Genomic DNA, 14309 nt, shown 5'->3' on the forward strand with positions numbered 1-14309 from the left:
GGGGAGGGGAGGGGAAGGGGAGGGGAGGCCATCTTCAGTCTTTTATTGTTGAGCCGCTGCAGTTAGACAAATTACTCCTGAGCAGCAGTTAGTGGTGGAGTTGGCCTGCTGGTTCCCCTGCAGAGCGGCCTCACTGAACTCCCTTCCCTTACCCCTTGACCTTCTGCTTGATGAGTGACGGCCATTGGGTCCAGGCTGGACGCACCCGTCTCTCCATCTGTGCACACAGACCCAGTCCCCTGCCTCAACTGGTGCTGGCTTTTACCACCCACTCTCCACTAGGCACGAGCTAACCCGTCTGCCCTAATCCCCAACAGCCTCAGGCTCCCACCTCACAGGTAGGGAACTTAGGTCCAGAGGGGGAAGGTAATGGGCCTGTGATCCCACAGTTATGGGCACTGCATCCTGCCCCCATCCTTCACTGCTGCTATTAAGAAACTCCCTCTCGGCTTAGGACTGAGGACAGCTCTGCGCCTACGACTTCCCAGACGAAGCCACTGACTCTCACCTGTTCAGACCTTCCCAGCCTCCATCCTGCCCCACCGGCTTTCCCTGACTTTGGAGCCATGATTATGTGTTACACCCCTTGGAGGTTCCACCCCACTGTGGCCTGTGCACAGCAGGCACTGAGTATCTCGGTGTCATCAATTTGCTTGCTGGGCCCCATAACATCTCCTGTCTCTTTCCTGCCCCGCCAGTTTCCCGCCCTCCTCAGCTCCCACAGCCTGTTTGCAGCTAAGAAACGGCAGCTCACGGCCGGCTGCTGGAAGAAGGTGTATGGAAGAGTAACCAGAGCTGCTGGCCTCAGCACAGGACTCCATAAAGGAGAAAGCCATCAGTGGATCCCAGCAGGACAAGACAAGAGGACACAGAATGATTCTCTGGCTGGTCAGTGGAGGGCCACCGAATTGGTCTTAATCTGCAAACTTCACATGTCATCATTTTTGTCTTTTCCCACACTTCAAGGACTCAGCATGCATTCTGCTGTTGCCAAAAGGATTCACTGATATATAATTTGGACATAAAGAGCAGAGTCCCCAAGGAGTCCCCTTTGCCTCCCCATTTGTAACTTCGAGCTCACCAGTTCCAGGCATCTGCCCTGAACATGGGCAGCTCAACAGTGTGGTCAAAGCGGCTGGGGCTTGGGGAGCAAGATCAAAAACACGAAGCCCTTCCAAGTCCTGGAGCCATCTTCCCGGGTGCTCCTTCGGCAGCGTCCCAGAGATCCCCGCCATCGGCTGCGCCATCAAGAGGAGGCCACTAACGCCAGCCCCTCTCTCAGCTGAGGACTTTCTGGGGAGCACCACTGCATAAGCCTGGATTGTGTGGCCATTAAAACTTCGGGGCTGGTGTCACACAGTGGATACTTACATTCTAAGAAAGTTTAATGCATGTTTTCTCTAACAATACTTTCAGTTATAAAAGTAATACTTGTTCATTATAGAAAATCTGGTAAATAAAAGGAGCAGATTAAAAAAAAAAAAAGACGCCGGGCGTGGTGGCTCAAGCCTGTAATCCCAGCACTTTGGGAGGCCGAGACGGGCGGATCACGAGGTCAGGAGATCAAGCCATCCTGGCTAACATGGTGAAACCACATCTCTACTAAAAAATACAAAAAATTAGCTGGGCGAGGTGGCGGCCGCCTGTAGTCCCAGCTACTCGGGAGGCTGAGGCAGGAGAATGGCGTGAACCCGGGAGGCGGAGCTTGCAGTGAGCTGAGATCCGGCCACTGTACTCCAACCCGGGTGACAGAGCCAGACTCCGTCTCAAAAAAAAAAAAAAAAAAAAAAAAGACACACAAACCATCACCGGCTGTGACGTCTAACCTGATGTGCTCCACCTGGCGGCATCTGAAACGGTTGGACCTAGCCTCTCCTTGGTCTATGCAAAATCAGTCTTATAAAGATGGCTTCTGTCTGTCCTCTGAAAGGTGACGGGTGTGTTCTGACTTTAGCTTCACTGTCAACAGGGTGCTGGTTAGGTCTCCCTGTAAGTTGTCTCCATTCTAGCCTAATTAAGAGAAAACAGCACAGCTCCGCAAGAGCTCTGTCTCCCACACCAACTCCACCTTCCCATCCACCACGCAGGCTGCCATCCACAGCCGTCCCCGTCCCAGGAGCCACTCAAGGTGAGCCCATCCTGGGCCGGCTGATGGGTCGATTTCACAATTTTCTGTCTCCTGAAAACACATCTTTGTACCCACCTTTGTTTTCTTTCTGGGTTTGTAACTGTATAAAGCTCAGGGCTCAATTCCTTCCAGCTTCAAATATTTTCCCTGCCCAGGAGGTGGGGAGGAAAGCACAGCGTCTGCTATTTATGGTGTCAAAGAAGGTTTGTTTATCCTATTAACATAATCAACAGTTGTGCCTCCATGGCACCCTAGACATATCCCTGGCCCACTGCAGCACTCTGACTGGGAAATCACGCACCAGGAAAACAGCCGGGAGGCAGAGCAGTGCCTCGGGCAATCAACACATTTTTCACTCATTTCCCAGTCTCATTTCTGAAGGTATTTCTGAAAAGCAGCCTGGCTCCACAGCAGGCCCCGCGATGGAAACCACAATGCCAGGGCTGAAAGCCTAGAAGTGTGGCCTCAGCTTCATGGTGCCTCACCCTGTGTGCACACGTGTGTGCATGCATGTGCACATCCACACGTATTCATGTATGTGGGCGTGCCTGTTCAGGGCAGGCCTCATTTTGGTATCCCCGGGTACCCACTCCATGCCAGAGTCTGCTGGTTTCCCTCACAGACAGCTCTTCAGCTAATGCTCCCAGCAGCCCTGTTGGAGGCTCAACAGGTAGCCCCGCTGGAGGTAGTTTTTACTTATTGGAGAAACGGTGGCTCAGAAAGTTTCACTGACTTCCCCAAGGGCACAGAGGAGGTAAAGGGCAGAATCTGGATCAGAGCTAGAGTCTGGCTGACTCCACAGGCAGCCAAACCCCAAGTCACCAACAAACTCCAGGTGACTCCACCAATCTACCTCTGAGACCTAACGTAAGGCAGGCAAAAAGAAAGTGAAGGTACAAAGATAATCTACAAATGCTTTTAACAGATGAGATGTTAATTTTAACAATAATGCAATCATGTAAATTCTCTCCAGTTGAAAAAGGTCTTATTCTTCAATTCAGCTTGTTAAACCTCCTTCAGGGTTCTAAAACCTTTTAGACTCTTAAATTGCAGCCTTCCATGTCCCTTGTCCTGCCTCCAGCACACTCCTCAGTAAACAAAAGTCAACGGCACGGGGGCAAAACCAAAGGAAGCGCTGGATGGTCTCAGAATTCAGGACGAGAGCACAGGGAGGCTTGCACGTGTGGGTGTGGCTGTGGCAGGAGAAGGCGGCAGCTACAGGACGAAGATGATTTTAGGAACAGGAGCTCAAGACCTCTAGCTCCAGCCCCATTTAGATCCCGTGGTTGTCCCAGGCCCTAAAGGGCACAAAAAGCCAACTGCTCATTTGTGTGCTTGTTATCCACACCGGATGGCTTTCGGGGCAGATTTAGATTTAACTGGCCAGACTGAATCAGAAGAACCATGTTAAACAAAACCTTAGGAAACTTACGTGGGTGATCCCTAAATTACCTTCCGATGAGCCATGCATGCATCCTCTGGCTGCTCCAGGTGTGAAAAATGCCTGTAGAAAGGTGGGACTATGGGCCACATTGACCACGTTTATCCAGAGAGTTGATTCTCCCTAACACTAGGCGACAGCTGGAAAGGAAAACGTCGGAAGGACTCGGAGGGGACACAGGCAGGTGAGGCACCTCTGTCCCTCGGTGCTGCTCGGACACTAGTGGCCCCTGCTCTCTGTGCCCACAGACACCCAGCAGATCTGCGCTCGAAACCGCCCTCCGTGGAAGGGAAGCGCACTGTAGGGAAGGGTTTCTTTAAAAACACCAAGGACCCGAAAGAAAAACCGGAACGAAGTAAGTACAGAGGCAGCGTTCTGAGCGTGTGCAGCGCTCCCCCCGCCCACCTCCCTGTCTTCTCCCCGGATTCCGGAGGGCTGCCTGGAAGAGGACGAGTGTCCACGCCTTCCCGGAGAAGCCCACGGTAGGGGACGGGAGGCCGACGCAGAGAGAGGGTGACACAGTGCACCCCGGACTATGACAAAATCCGTGCAAAGTGCTGAGGAGAAGCCGACAGTTTCTGCCTGGAAGGTCGGGGATGGCTTTGCCAGGGAGGGGACAATGATGAGTCCCAGGCAGGAAAGGTCCTCTGGAGAGAGGAAACGGCGCACGCGCAGGCAGGAGGCGTGAGGGGCCAGGGTCCTGGAGGACACCAGGCTGGACAGATCAGACTCCGGGCGAGGAGGGAGATGGCGCCAGACTGTGATCATAAGCTTCACGATGATGCAACAGCCAAATATTTACTGTCCCACAGTGGAGATTAAACAACCTCTCCATAAAACACACTGGCTTGTTCTCTGCATTGACAGAACTTTTTAAACCACGAACTGATTCCCCAACATAAACTACACGACAGCCAGCTTTATGAAGAGAGCTGCATTGCTGTTACATAAGTAGAACTTGAATACAGAGTGACCTTTTTCCTTTTTTGGAGTCAGGGTCTCACTCTGTTGCCGGGGCTGGAGTGCAGTGGCGTGATCACAGCTCACTGCGACCTTCAACTCCTGGGCTCAGGGGATCCTCCCACCTCAGCCTCCCCAGTAGCTGGGACCACAGGTGTGCACCACCAGCCCCACTAATTTCTGGGGGCTATTTTTGTAGAGACAACATCTCGCTATGTTGCCCAGACTGGTCTCGAGCTCCTGGCCTTAAGCGATCCTTCTGCGTTGGTCTCCCAAAGTGCTGGGATCACAAGTGTGAGCTGCCACACCTGGTGGTCTTTTTCATATATTACACTCAGTGTGCTAAAGTTCTCACACCAGGGAAGGTCCAAAGGTCACCCACACCTTCCTGATTTAGACAGCATTTCTGAGCACTGTGATTCAGAAGGGTGTCCGGGGGCATCTCAGAGGCAGTAAGTATTTTAATTATTAGTAGAAACGTGCAGAGTGTAGAATGCCGGAACCAACAGTTTTTCTGTGAGAAGGACCAGTTCTAGTCTCTACATGCTCATGTCTTGGAAAGGAAGCTGGGACTCCCACCACCTGAGACCACTCTTCACATCGTTCTTCCCATAACCTCGGTACACACACCCAAGTGTGCACAGCCCTTCTCTTGCATATATGAGCAAATGCTTCTCACCGACTGTTTTCCACTGAACAGTACAGAGTGAATTTCCTTCTATAATTTCTTTGAGCAAGTCCCTATTGTTGGCACTGGTTAACGTCAGTCCAAGTTTTCAGTATTATCATAAGCAACTTAAAGCGAACCGCGCATTTCACGGCTGCAGTGAGTGTCCTCGAATAGTTACTGTTGTGCATCGGTCTAAACTGCTGAGGAGAATGGTCGACACATTTTACATTTTGTTGCATTTTCCTCCAACGTCTTCCAAAATGGCAGCACCAACATACCCCGGTGGGAGTGCCCTGCTGGGGTCGGGCTGGCTTTGGAGGCGTGTGTGGGCCCAGCTGCCTGCCCTCCGAGGGTTGCCACAGCTCTGCAGACTCTGTCTTGGAACCTAGAATGCAGCAGCCCCCAGGGGCCTCAACACTCAAGGTTTCCACCTCCACCTCCACTCAGGCACCGCTGGCAGTGCCTGCAGGAAGCGGCAGGCCTGGTCCTGCTCAGTGCCCACATGGAGGTGCCCACAGGCTCCAAAGAACCCCAACAAGCAGGCAAGTTGCCCAGCAAGCTCAGAAGTGAGAGAGGAAGAAAAACACGGTCGAGTCATCCAGGGCCTTCCATCTGATAACTGTTACCGGCAGACACCGATTCTCTGTGCATTTCACACCAGACCTTGCTCCTGACACGCTGTAACTAACGTGTGGAATTTCCCTCAAATTACCTTTCCTACTGCTCATTATAATCGGAAGCAATTTATAATGTTCCTGCGAATTGCCTTGGACAGATTATTTTCCAGCCAGCAGATGCTGAAGCAGACTAATAAATAACCACTGACGAACCCCCACAGAACTCTCTGAAAAGGTTGTAAATATATTTAACAACCCCCAGCATAAACACATCTCCAGCTCTCCACCAGGACTGAATACCTTTCAGAAACTGTTATGGATGTACCTGAAGAAGAAGAAAAAAAGGTTATATAGGATGCATGTGGAATGCCCATTTCTTCCAGAAAAAAATGAGTCCCAGCATTTCCTGTTTCCCTGGCTTACCCTTAACAACTGCAGACATCTGCAAACATTAGTGCCCTTACAAATATTGAGTCCCTGTGTTTATTCAATGGCCATTTAATTTCAGATGCAAATCTACTCTGCCTTACAGACTAAACAAAGAATTACGGGGATCTCCATTTCTTGGCCCATATCTTTTGCCAGTTTTTTAAAACTTGTATTTTTTAAAAAAGACAAACACAGATAAATTGGGAAGATTTGGCATGAAAACAAACAAAACAAAACATCCTGTTTTACTCAACCTCCCTGGCATCTGGCTGCGTAATTTCTGACTGTGGACTTTCCTCGTTCCCCTGTTCTTGGGCCAGAAGGAGCTTTGGCATCTGGGTGACTCTGGCTCCACCGGCCCCACCCCTGGGGGTGTCAGGGCCGACAGGACTTTGCCTGTGGCTGACAGTGGTCTTCAAGGACTCAGGTGGCCCCATGTCAGGACATCTGTCTGTCAGCACCTGTTTCTCCCTTCCAGTGTTGACATTGGTTACACTTCTTTTCCATGCACTGTGGGTTTCTTCTTTGAAAGAAGAATTATAATTAGACAGTGAATTCTTTACCTCTTGAAGGTACTTAATCCAGGATGCAACTGAGCAAACATGAAAATATCAATCCTTACATTAGTCCCATTAATTTCAGATGTCATGTCTTTCCTCCCATCAAGACACAGCCATCAAGACACCTGCCTCATTTGCTTTTCCCATTTGGGCAAATACGAAAGTACAAATATCACAACAGTGATGAATACTAAATAGGTGCATGGAGAACCAGACAGCTTTGCTGCAAGAGGTGGAAAGGGGTGCAAAATAATCTGTGTTTGTCCGCAAAAACACAAAAGAGCTTTCTGTAGTGACGGACGTAAGTCAAGAAGAGCTTGCATCTGTTTTTCCTATTGGCAAAAGAGAAATATTAGCTTTTCAAGTTCTGGTTCCTCCCTTGAACAGCTCTGTTTCTATGCAAATATAACAAAAGGAAATTGAGCTACATTTAGGGACCGAGCAATTACCTGAATAAGCTCTTCCTTCAGCTAGCTGGTCTTCAAATAAGCACACAGTTGCTCCCTGATGTGGGTCCTTGTGCTCACACAGTCACACGCTCCCCACCCACTTCCTGGACCCCACGTCTCCCCAGAGGCCTTGAAATACAGCATTGCAGGGAAGGCATAAAGATGATTTCCCAACAAGCTTTTATCACTCGAACAAGCCTATAAAAGCAATCACTCTACTCTGAGAAAAAGAGCACTTGGCAGAAACTACTTCTCTGTTTTTCCTTTGTAACAAGGGGTGGGGAATTAAAGCCAAAATCAAAAGTTACACCAAAGGAGACTGAATTTCTCATTAAGAGCCAAGGAAGTACAAAAACCTGACCTCAATTTCCCTCCTAGAGACAGATAAGAAAAAGATTAGTCATCATTTCTTCAAAGACTTAATTAAGCAGATAAACTCTAGAGCCATAAGCCCTAACCAGAGCCAGACTTCCCTGAGGAAGGCTTTTCCCAGTGACAGTAAGAGTCATAAGCCCAGGCACAGTGGTTCACGCCTGTCATCCCAGCACTTTGGGAGGCTGAGGTGGGCAGATTACCTCAGGTCAGGAGTTCAAGACCAATCTGGCCAACGTGGTGAAACCCTGTCTCTACTCCAGAATACAAAAATTATCTGGGAATAGTGGCATGCACCTGTACTCCCAGCTAAGGGGGAGGCTGAGGTGGGAGAATCTCTTGAACTCAGGAGGCGGAAGTTGCAGTGAGCTGAGATCGTGCCACTGCACTCCAGCCTGGGCAAGACAGACCTGTTCTCAAAAAAAAAAAGAATCATGACATCAAAATTTTAAATGAGACTCTTCACATAGAAAAAATATGTGAATGGAAAGCTGCATTTTTTTCTCTCATTTATACTCTACTATCCTTCAAAACGGGTGAAAAAAAATATGGGGAAACCTGGAAAATATTTTGAATTGAATCACAGTAAAAACAAAACAGTTAAAAATTCATGAGATACAGCTAACTTGGGGCCTGCAGGAATGTCTACAGCTTCAAGTGCTTGTGTTGTACAAGAAGATACAAAATCAGTTCTCTAAATTCTCACCTTAAGAAATTAGAAAAAGAAAAACAAACTCCAAAGTAAGTAAATGAAAAGAGATAATAAAGATAACACAATTCAATAAAAAGTAGAAAAGTAATAGAAAAATCAATGAAGAGAAAAGCTGGGTATCTGACAAGATCAACAAATCTGGTAAGTTCTCTAGCTAGACTGGTCAAGAAGAAAACAGGGAAGACATAAATTACCAAGATCAAGAACAAAAGAGGAAACACACTACAGATCCTATGGATATTAAAAGGCCAATAAGCAATATTATAAATAATTTTGTGCCAATAGATTTAACCACTTAGACAAAAAGGGACAAATTTCTTGAAAGATATAAATTATGATAATGAATATAAGAAAGAACAGAAAACTGAAGAACCCTGTATCAGTTAAATAATCAAAATAAAATTAAATCTTCCCCTTTTTCTCTCTTTCTTTCTCACACATACACACACACATAGACACACACATGAATTCCAGGCCCAGGCAGTTTCTCTGCTGAATTCCATTAAACACAGTCATGTGCTCATAATAGTGTATTGGTCAATGATGGACCACATTTACAACGGTGGTTGGAGCAGCCGGCTATACTGTATGGCAGGAGTCCCCAACCTCTGGGCTGCAGACCAGTACGGCTGATGGACTGTTAGGAACTGGGCCGCACAGCAGGAGGTGAGCGGCGGGTGAGGGAGCATTACCTCCTGAGCTCCACCTCCTGTCAGATCAACAGCGGCATTAGATTCTCACAGGTGTGGGAGCCCCATTATGAACCGTGCAAGTGAGGGATCAAGGTGGCATGCTCCTTATGAGAATCTAACTAATGCCTGATGATGATTATCTGAGGTAGAACAGTTTCATCCTGCAACTATCCTCCTGCACACCCTCAGTCCATGGAAAAATTTGTCTTCCATGAAACTGGTCCCTGGTGTCAAAAATGTCGGGGACTGCTGCCATACAGCCTAGGTGTACGGTCAGCTATACCATCTAGGTTTGTGTAAGGACACTCTTTGATGTTCACACAAGGACAAAATTACCTAACAATGCAGTTCTTAAAACCTACCCCCTTCTGTAAGCAATGCATGACTGTATTTAAAGAAGAAATCATACCATCTTACCCAAATTATTTCAGAAAATAGAGGAGACAGGACAATTTCTCTATTCATTTTATGAACCAATACTACTCTGATACCAAACCAGATAAACATAACACAGGAAAGAGAAAACAACAGACTAATATCTCTAATGAAGCCAGATGCAAAAATCCTTGGCACAATTTTAGCAAACAGAATCTAACAACATATAAAAGGAATAATATATCATGGCCAAGTGGGATTTATCCCAAACATGTAAGGTTGGTTTAATATCTGAAAACTCAATCAATATAATTTATTATAACTACAGAATTAATATTTTTAAAAACCACATAATCATTTCAATAGATGCAGAAAAAGTATTTGACAAATTTCAACATTTACTTATCGTAAACACTACCATCAAAGTAGGAACCGAAAGAGACTTCCTCAATCTGATTACAAGTACCTACAAAAAACATACAGCTCAGTCCTAAAAAGCTCCTGCTTCCTATCTCAGATGAGGAACAGAGTAAGCATGTCTTTTTTTTTTTAACTGCTTTTATTCAGCTTTGTACTGAAGGTTCTGAACAGTGCAATAAGAAAAAAAAATTAAAGGCATACAGTCTGGGAAAAAAAGATGTAAAACAGTGTCTCTGTTCAAAAGACATGACTTTATGCAAAGAAAAGTCTAGAGAATACACAAAAGAGCTGCTAGAACAAATAAAGGAGTTTAGCAACGTCACAGAATACAGGGTTTATGTACACAAATCAACTGTATTTCTTTAGACTAGCAGTGACTTAAAATGAAAATTTTAAAATACTTTCCTTTACAAGAGCATACAAAATTCTTAGCAATAAATTTAATGAAAGGTGTGTATGGCCTGCACACTGAAAATTATAAAAGAAAATCAAACACCTTAGTGTATGGAGAGATATACCATGTTAATGAATTGGGAGATTCACTATTATTGAGACGGAAATTTTTCCTAAATTAATCTTTCAATTCAGTGCAGTTGCAATTAAAATCCTAGCATGCTTCTTTGAATAGCTGACAAACTAAATTGAAAATTTATATGTAAAGGAAAAGACCTAAAGCGAAAATAGTCTTGAAAAGAGATAAGGTTGGAGAACTTAACCTGATTAAAAAGTTCCTATTAAGCTACAGTAATCAAGTGAGAATGATATTGGTATACGGATAGACATACATATCAATGGAACAGAATACAGACTCCAAAAAGAGACTCAATGTTATATGGTCCTTTAAGGTTTAATGATGGCACCAGGGTAATTCAATGGGGGAGAAGATAGCCTTTTCACCAAATGGAGCTGAAACAATTCTATCTTTATTTTGAAAAGTGAACTTCACTCTTAACTCCATATCATATCCACAAATTAACTTGATAGGATCATAGAACTAAATGTAAAAGGTGAAACTATTAAACTTAAAGAAGAAAACATAGGAGAAAATCTTTGTGACATTAGGTTGGGCAAAGATTTCTTAAACAGGACATGAAATCCACAATTTATACAAGAAAAAATTATGAAATGGACCTCATACAAATAAAAAACTCTTCATCTTTGAAATCAGCTAAGAAAAACAAACAGCAAACCACAGACTAGGAGAAAATATTTGCAGAAAATATATATCTAACAAAAAGTTTGTATTCAGAACATACATCGTTTTCTTACAAATCAATAGACAACCCAATAAAAAAATGTGCAAAAGATTTAAAACATATCACAAAAGTAAAGACACAAATGAGCAACAGGGACATAAAGAGATGCTCAACATCACCAGTCACGAGGGAAATGCATATTAAAAAACAGGGAGATGCACTACACAACCACCAGAATGACTAAAGGTAAAAGGACGACAATACTAAGTGTTGATGAGAATGTGGTTCAATCACAACCCCCATTCATTGCTGGCCGGACTACAAAATGGTAAAGCCACGTTGAAAACCCATATAGCATTACCCATTAAATTAAACACATATAACCTGGCCAGTCAACTCTCGGGTATTTAACAAAGAAAAATGAAAATATATGCCTAAAGACTTCTATGTGAATATTCACAGAAATATTATTTCTAACAGCCCCAAACAGGAAACAATGAACAGTTCTGTCCATGGATGAGTGGATGAACAGAGTATGGTACATCCGCACCACAGAACACCACTCAGCAGTACAACAGAATGAGCCAGGGAAACGCATCATTACATGGATGAGTCTCAAAAACATTATCCTAATGAAAGTAGTAAAACTGCGAGGATGACACAATGCATGTTTCTACTGTACTATATTCCAGAAGAGGAAAAAGTAGAGTGACGACAGGTCCGAGGTGGCCTGGAGCCTGGGGTCGGGGCTGGGGACTGGGTACCGGGTGCCAAGGAACATGAGCCAACTTTTCAGGGAGATGAGACTGTTCTGTGACTGTGGTGTAGATTACACAACCGTATGTCGTTACCAAAATTCATCAAACTCTTCACCAAAAGTGAGTAACTTTCACAGTGTGTGAATTCTACCTCAGCAAAGCATACGAAAAGATGTACCACAATAGATAGCAGATAGCAAACACGAGTATAAGAAAGTACCCTGCACACCAGACAAATGCAGCCTCTCTCTTTGATGCGTGTATTTTGACTTTCTTTTTTCTTTCTTTTAGCAACAGGGTCTCTTCAAGAAAGATTATAAAGCTTTTTCGTCCTCTTTCTTAAAGCTTTCCTGTTGCAAGGTATGTTCCTTCAAACTGCAAAGGAATTTAAGAAAAAACGACTCATTCATTTAGGTTAAAAATGTAAATTAACATTCGTGTTTATGGGAAAAACGCAAGGTGATTTAACAACAGGCTTGTTTACAGGGTGGCTTAACAATGGGTCCCATTAAAAGTTTAGCCAGTTTTCTGAAAATAACATTTGACACATGCAGAGCAACTCCAAGAAGCCCAAATACCAAACGTACTCAGGCTGTGCAGTGTGTTCATTACCTCTTAATTTAAAAAGTGTTGATATATTCATATGGAGACCACATTAAGAAAAAAAGTGAGAGTTACAGGGAAGCACTGATAGGCACTGCCTTTGAACCAACCGCCTAGGAAACCTAAACAAGGTGGCAAAGTACAAAACCACCAGGAGTTTTTGTGGCAGAAGTGAGAAGGATATGGCTGGTTCTAACAATTCACGGGAAGCATCAGAAGGCAGGCGGTGTGGAGCCAGAAGACACACCTGGAGATTATTCCCGGGGGCTTAACGGGAAGGCAACAGCTTCGCGACCCTCTCAAATTAAAATGCAATCTTAAAACTGCATTTTACATTGATGCATTTCATCCAGTTTTCACGGCATCATTCTATTTCACCTTTTGTCGAGTAGGAGAGCTAGGCACGTCTCCCTGGTCCATTACAGTTCAGTGAAAGGCATATCATAGTCAAGAGAGAAACTTAAAATTCCCTTTAATTCCCAGAGCAGAACATTATTCACCTACTGAACTAAGCCATTAAACTCAATTCAAAAATGCCCATCTCATCACTCCTCCTAACTATACACATAATAAAGAGATATGTTTAAAAAGGCCTACTATGTAATTCAGATATTATGGACTACTGCTTCATGGTAAGATTCAGTACATAATCACTCCCAAAATGTCCACAGTAATGGGCAACTGGAGTACCGTTTGTAAATTCAATTTATATTTAAATCAAATCCACATATTTAAACCAAATTCTTGCCAGGCACACTGAAAAATGTTACGGTCAACGGAAAGAATATGAAAAAAAAATTGGGATGATAAGCTAAGTGTAAATGCTTAATTCTATTTTGACTTTCTTCAAAATTAAGCCCTTTCTCCTTAAAATGCTCTACAGTCCAAAGATCTGCTAATTGCAATGTTGTTTTCTTTATCTTCCCTTTCTGGTTCTTCAAAGTGGTCATGAGGGGTTAAAAAGTAAATGTCTGACACTAGATGGGGACCAGAAATACATCAAAGTCATTGGGGTTTCAAGATGAAAAATCCATTGCAGCAAGAAAAACATCTCTTTGTGCAGATACACAAGTTTATTCAGACAGAAGACCTGTGACTTGAGCCCATCACGAAATGGTTGCTGTGAGGGGCAGGGACCCTGTCTGTGGGTCACTGGTTTATCCCTTAGCCCTGACACACAGTAGGTGCTCAGAAATTTGATGTATGAGTTAATGAAAAACAATGGGTAAATTAACTGGTATCTTACCAAAAGCAAGAAAACACTGGCGCACCCTTTCGGGCCAAAGGAGGCTCATTTCCTGAGTGTTGCTTTGCTTCTCATTCAGAAGACCCAACACTGCTGCTCCAAGCTCCTGACCAAGGGCTCCTTCCATGGCCCCTGCCCAGGACAGGGCCGCTGGCCCGCAGCTTGGGAGCCTGGAGGACCAAGGGCGCAGGGCCAGGCATGCCGTCACACCCCAGGAACACAAAGGAGCAAAGAGGGCTTCCACCTTGGGCGCCAGGACTGCAAACTATTTCACAAGCGCTACTGCTATTAAACCTGATTACACAGGTGAACATGCCTCTGTCCTGCCAAGTCCGATGAAGGTGGCTTCATCTCCCTGTTTATAAAACCACAGACAAGATGATGAGCATCAAAAGGCTGGGGCTGAGACGAGACTGGTTACTGAGGTCATCTAGCTGCCCAGTGGTTTAATCCCTTAGACAAATGCCAACGCCCTCAATCAAAAGCCATCCTGCTCCTCCGCCCCCCTCCCAATTTAGGAAATGTGGAAGACAGGGACCCACTGTTCCAGCACTGCTCTTCTCCCAACTACACATCGCTTGTATCTGGGCCTGAACTGTTTGGAAATAAACTCAGATCACCAAATCCTAGTAACTAGCGTATCTACTTTATAAACATCAGTTTAATGCCACAGGTCATCCA

General features: G+C 44.9%; 1 protein-coding gene across 6 annotated transcripts in view; it reads right to left on the reverse strand.

Moving 5' to 3' along the window:
- Nucleotides 1–14309, reverse strand: part of LDLRAD4 (low density lipoprotein receptor class A domain containing 4) — a 448790-nt gene that overhangs the window by 118488 nt on the left and 315993 nt on the right. The window lies entirely within an intron of this gene.

The sequence above is a fragment of the Rhinopithecus bieti genome, unplaced genomic scaffold, assembly GCF_001698545.2.
Source record: "Rhinopithecus bieti isolate Rb0 unplaced genomic scaffold, ASM169854v2 scaffold_11273, whole genome shotgun sequence".
Taxonomy (NCBI): Eukaryota; Metazoa; Chordata; class Mammalia; order Primates; family Cercopithecidae; genus Rhinopithecus; species Rhinopithecus bieti.